Raw genomic sequence first — 6,241 nt, 5'->3', positions numbered from 1 at the left:
ATATGGGCTGTGTGGCGCACAGCGAGGCATCCACAGCAGCACTGCAGTGACTGCAGGAAGAGACACAGGCCGGACAAGGTGGGCAGCCAGAGTTAGAATGCATTCCCCCTCCAAATACAACTGACAGAACCAGGGCCGGCCCTAGCCCAAATGTTTTCGTAAGCGAGTATATATTTTGGCACCCCCAGGCATATTGTTGCGCGTGCCCAAAAAAATTAAGGGGCCATGGTCTCATGGAAAAAGCCATTACCATGACACACACCCCTTTCTAGTAACTCTGGGAACAGTCCTTTCCATTCCATATGCACTTTAATGCAGTCCCCCCAGTAGTGCCCCTTATACAGTACCCCCAGTATGCAATGCCCCCCAGTAGTGGTCCCTCTTATGCAGGCCCCAAGTAGTGCCCCTTATACATTGCCCCTAGTAGTGGTCACCCTTATGCAGGCCCCCAATAGTGATCACCCCCTATGCAGTGCCTCTTATACCATTCCCCCAGTACTTGTCCCCCCTGTGCAGTGCCCCTTGTGCCCCAGGAGTGGTCCCCCTTATGCAGGACTCCAGTAGTGCCCCCAGTAGTGATCTCCCCTATGCAGTGCCCCCAGCAGTGGTCTCCCCTGTGCAGTGCCCCTTGTGCCCCCAGTAGTAAGCCCCTTATATAGTGCCCCCAGTAGTAGGCCCCCTATGCAGTGCCCCCTGTAGTGGTCCCCCCTATGCAGTGCCCCTTATGCCCCAGGAGAGGTCCCCCTTATGCAGGACTCCAGTAGTGTCCCCAGTAGTGATCCCCCCTATGCAGTGCCCCCAGCAGTGGTCCCCCCTGTGCAGTGCCCCTTGTGCCCCCAGTAGTAAGCCCCTTATATAGTGCCCCCCAATAGTACTCCCAGTACTATGCAGTGCCCCCAGTAGTGGCACCCCCTATGCGGTGCCCCTTATATAGTGCCCCCCCTAGTAGTCCTCCCAAAAGTGGTACCCCTTATGCAGTGCCCTTTAAACAGTGGCCCCAGTTGTAGTTCCCCCCTATGCAGTACCCCCCGTATTGCCCTTTATATAGTACCCCCAGTGGTAGTCCCCCCTTGTAGTGCCCTTAGTAGTAGTCCCCCCTCTTGTAGTAGTCCCCCCTTGTGCTCCCAGTGGAGGTTCCACCTCTATGCAGTGCCCCCAGTAGTAACCCCCCTTGTAGTGCCCCTAGTAGTAGTCCCCCCCTTGTAGTGCCCCTAGTAGTAGACCCCCCTTGTAGTAGTCCCTCCCTTGTTGTTCCCCCAGTTGAGGTTCCCCCCTATGCAGTGCCCCCAGTAGTAGCCCCCCCTTGTAGTGCCCCTAGTAGTAGACCCCCCTTGTAGTACTCCCCCCTTGTTGTGCCCCCAGTGGAGGCTCCCCCCTATGCAGTGCCCCCAGTAATAGCCCCCCTTGTAGTAGTCCTCCCCTTGTAGTGCCCCTAGTAGTAGCCCGCCCTTGTTGTGCCCCCAGTGGAGGCTCCCCCCTATGCAGTGCCCCCAGTAATAGCGCCCCCTTGTAGTGCCCCTAGTAGTGTTCCCCTCCTTCTAGTGCCCCTAGTAGTAGTGCCCCTCTTGTTGTGCCCCCAGTGGAGGTTCCCCCCTATGCAGTGCCCCCAGTAATAGCCCCCCTTGTAGTGCCCCTAGTAGTAGTCCCCCCCCCTTGTAGTGCCCCTAGTTGTAGCCCCCCCTTGTTGTGCCCCCAGTGGAGGCTCCCCCACTATGCAGTGTCCCAAGTAATAGCTCAGGGCATCTCACCCCCTCCTCCATGCATTGGAATATTTACCCCACAATCATCTGTGAAGACAAACACTTTGAGACACCAGAGTGGGAGTGTTAGTGTAGTGATGCTTGGTATCAGATTAAGGGGTGAGGCACAGGCGGCGAGTACCCCCAGGCGCCTCTCTCTCAGGAGGCCCTCTCCAGCTGGAGCTGCTCTGTCCCAGCTCTGGTTCTGCAGTCCGAGGATAATTCTGCTCGTCTCCAGCCTCCTCCACCAGCAGCAGCTCTCCCAGTACCTTGTTGCTGTCAGCAAAGGCTGGAGATGAACAGAATCAGTCCCTGTGCTGCCCGAGTGGAGGCTCAGAAGTCTGCTCCTGCTGCAGGAGTAAAGGTAGGACCTGAGCCGCTGCTGCTTCCTCATGGAGGTGCAGGGGAAGGAGGCACACACACAGTGGGCATAGTCAAGGGAATGGTGATGACAAGAGGGCCCAAGTCCCTGAAGGCTTAATCCGGCTTGATGTACAGGAAAAATCAGTGTGAGAATGAAGAGTGTACAGCGTAACAAAACCATTACTGGGAGCAGCCGTACACCAACAGGACACAGGGTCTAGTAAGCAACTATCACTTGGATTAGGATAAGGGGGAGCCCACGTCCTTTGTTGGGTGCCTAGCATAGAATTTTAGGAAGTTGTTCAGACATTCACATCAGTCCCTGCCCCAGGGGAGCTTACAATCAATGCCGAATTAACAACAGGGCAGCCGGGCCGGTCTCCCAGGGGCGGGCCCATACAAAGCTACATCACCAGCGTGGGGGCACCACAGTGTGTTTAACACAGTTCTGGTGATGGGAGTATTTACACATGATCAGGGGTGTATTAAAAGAGGAGGGGGCCTGTGTGCAGTCTCCATCTAGGGCCTCCTCCTCTCTGGTGGCCAGCGCCGCCCGCATCAGTAGACTCTGGGCACTTGTCTGTGCCCAGAGTCTACTGCACATTTCCCCACTGCGCATGCACAAAACACAGGGAAAATGGCAGCAAGGTGTGCGGTGTGGGCCCCCCTGGACCCGGGGGCCCGCACCCATTATAAATACACCCCTGCACATGATATTTTTATTACATTGCCAGCATCATTATAATGTTAGGGGCCCCCACAAACCTTAATCTGGATCTGCTTACAATCTTTTCATCACTAGAGTTACAAAATGCAGTATAACAATAGGACACACAGAAGTGTCTGACTATGTGGGATCAACAGTACATATCATAGTCCCAAAGTGGACAGATTCCAAGCAGTCTGGTAAACAATATGAGGCATTCCAGGGGGGGGGGGGGGGGGGGTAAATTTACTAAGATTCGAGATGGTCCTGATTTTCAAGGAGATTAATCTCGCTGGAACTCTCCAAAATTCGGGTGATTTAATCCCTTGTTTTTTACCAAATTTATCAGCAGGCAATTTGAGGCTAAACGAGTTGGCTGATGGTGAAGCAGAACGAGATATCTCTCCCGAGTATCTCCTTTTGCAGGATTGCAGTGTTTTCTCTATGAAAATCTCTCCCGAGCTAGCAGCCTGCACATATCAGTGAGGTACTGTATGTGTTGGCTTCTTGTGTGTTAAGACTTGTAGAAAAGGGTTAAATTTTTTTTGGGTTTTTTTAATTACGTGAGGTCCCCCCCCCCCCCCCAAAAGACTAACCAGCCTGTCCTGGTTCTTAAATTTACAGGGAAAACATGTGTAGGGTTCCACTGTATATTTGCGACCCAGCACCAGGCAGCAGGGACAGAGCCGATTTAAAATATACGGAGAAAAAAAATGGTGTGAGGTTTCCCATATATTTAAAATCAGCCCTGGACTCTTTCTACCGGGGCACTGATGCCACAGCCAGGGGAGCCCTTTCACCAGCCCCCCCAGCCGCAGCATCAGCCCTGACCGCTAGTCAGCCCAGACCAGGGATCCCTGGGGAGTCGGGTACCCCTCTCCAGGGCACCCCTGGCCTAGGCTGATAGCCCGGGGGTATCCCCGGCACCCTAGGGCAGTGGGTGCCGGATTGATAGTGTATGTGTAATGTTAAAGAAATGGTTAAATATTGTCTTTAGTTGTGGTACAACACATCCCAGCAAGCCATCCAAAATCCATTGGGTGCCAGACTCTTGAGTCTGTAAATCCATCGTAATTCTCTCTTGAGTAACAGTTTTTCTCGGTCTCACCCCCCTCCCCCTCTGTAATGGTGGAATTTAGGTCAATGATGCAACATTTTAGCTGGTGCATTGTGTGGTTCTTTTCTCGAAAATGCCTAGCCACGGGTAGATTCTTGAGGTCTAGTTGTTCTGTGTTGTTGCCCAAGCTTTTTTTGATAGAAGAGCGGTGTTGGCTAAGACGCTCCTTTAGCATCCTGCTGGTTTTGCCCACATATAATAGATTACAAGGGCATTTGAGAATATATACTTCATATTTAGTATTGCAGTCTAACCTATGTTTGACAGTGTATTTTTTGTTGTCTTGAGGGTTGATAGTATAATTCCCAACCAGTAAAAATTGGCATAGACCCGGCTTTTCTGGCATTGAAGTGGACGCTTGGAGATAACGTAATCTCCAAGCGCCACTGAAGCCGGACCAATTGGCTGGCATGCGGCGCGCTCAAGGTCATCGTGACCCGGAGTGCGCCGTTCACACTGCAGGGTTTCACGGGTTACTCCCGTGTTAAACCCTGTAAGTTACTTGGGTTGGATTGCTGGGTCACTCGACCCGGCGATCCAACCCTCTCCCCTTTTACACCAAGGAGCTACCCGGGTTAACCCTGCAATAACCCAGGTTTTGGCTCCGGTGTAAAAGGGGTATTATAGATTTAAGTTGGGTCCGCATCTGTAGGCAAGTCTGGGGGCTTCGCCCATTGCGGTGGAAAGCACACTTTTTTAGGAATGTAGTGTGAGGCAGTGGTGAACGTAGTACAGAAATTAAGTTTGTGACTACTCCATTTTTTTCAGTCAGAAGGTCCTCTCTCTTAAGTTGTCCGATCTTTTGAAATGCTTCCTCAATGTCCCCTTTTGTGTATCCTCGTTCAAGGAAGCGTTGTCCCATAACTGAAAGGGCTTGAGGTATCTGCAGCGGGGGGTTTTAGTTTTATGGTCACATGGATTATTCCAATGTCTATATTTCTTATTCCTTTTTTGTTCACAGCTAAAAAGCTGATATATATGGTTATGTATTTAAGTTACACACACACATATATATATATACACACACATAGATATATACATACACACACACACACATATATATATATATATATATATTGATTGGACTGCTATGAAAAGTACTAGGATAAAGTACATCAAAGCTGTTCTTGCCACTTGTGGGAGCACATCTTAGTGCACATGTGCATGGAAAGCACCTATGTATACAAACTCTTGGGGTGGGATGTACTAAGCATCTCATCCGCGATGCAGGACATCCCGCCTGTCTTCAGGTACATACCGCGGGTCATTACCGCGGTATGTACCAAGAATATCGCAAATGACAGTTCTCCCGATAAGAGTGCTCCTTTGCGATGGCTCCGGACAGAGGGACTTCCGGGTTTAACACCCAGAAGTCCTCCTGGCGTCCTTCTGCGCATGCACATAAGGCCACGGGGGGTGATGGGAGGTATCCAGTCGGATCCCTCCCAAGGGAGAGCGTCCCGATAAGAAACCCATAGCCTTCAGGTGGCGTTACCCATCGAGACGGTTTGCTTAGTACATTTGGGGAATGCAGTAAAACCCCGAAAACTGCATTTTTGGGGGGTTTTACCGCATTTTCACCTTTAGTAAATCCTGACCTTGGTGGGAATTTAACTCATAACACACACACATATATATATATATATCTCTCAAATTACACACATATATAATTATTTTTGTTTAGGTCCTCCATGCTTCCCCCACAGTTAACCCAATTATCGGTGCCAGCAGGCACAGTACAGAGTGCCACACACACAGCCATACATAAACCCCTCCCAGTGCTGCAGACACTAGTTGCTTCCACAGTGTGCGGCACCTGCAGTACTAATACCAGGGGCAGTGTGTGTGGAGGAGGATGAAGGTTGGCTCGGACGTCACCGTAGCAGAAGGGACAGAAAAGTAATAATAAATGGGGGAACACTCACTCATGGGTCCATAGGTATATGTCCACACAGGGGAAGGCCACACATAACGTGCACGGATACCACTTCTCCCCCATATCGCCGGTTAATACAGTATGACTAGTGGAGCAGTGTAAAAATGCGAGGTGTATAAAATAAATATATCATTAGGGGTCTATTTACTAAGCTCTGGATGGAGATAAAGAGGACGGAGATAAAGTACCAACCAACCAGCTCCTGTCATTTTTCAAACACAGCCTGTGACATGTCAGTTAGAAGCGGATTGGCTGGTAGATTTATAAAAAGTATACAATGTGTTCAACTTAATAGTACTGGTGTTGGATCAAGCAACATATCTATATTGGATGTACAACATTAATAGCCCAGTTTTAGACCAGGACAAAGTAAAACAAGA

The sequence above is a fragment of the Taudactylus pleione genome, unplaced genomic scaffold (genome assembly GCF_031769625.1).
Source record: "Taudactylus pleione unplaced genomic scaffold, aTauple2 ptg000329l, whole genome shotgun sequence".
Taxonomy (NCBI): domain Eukaryota; kingdom Metazoa; phylum Chordata; class Amphibia; order Anura; family Myobatrachidae; genus Taudactylus; species Taudactylus pleione.
The sequence above is the reverse complement of the archived record's forward strand: the minus strand, read 5'-3'. Positions refer to the sequence as shown.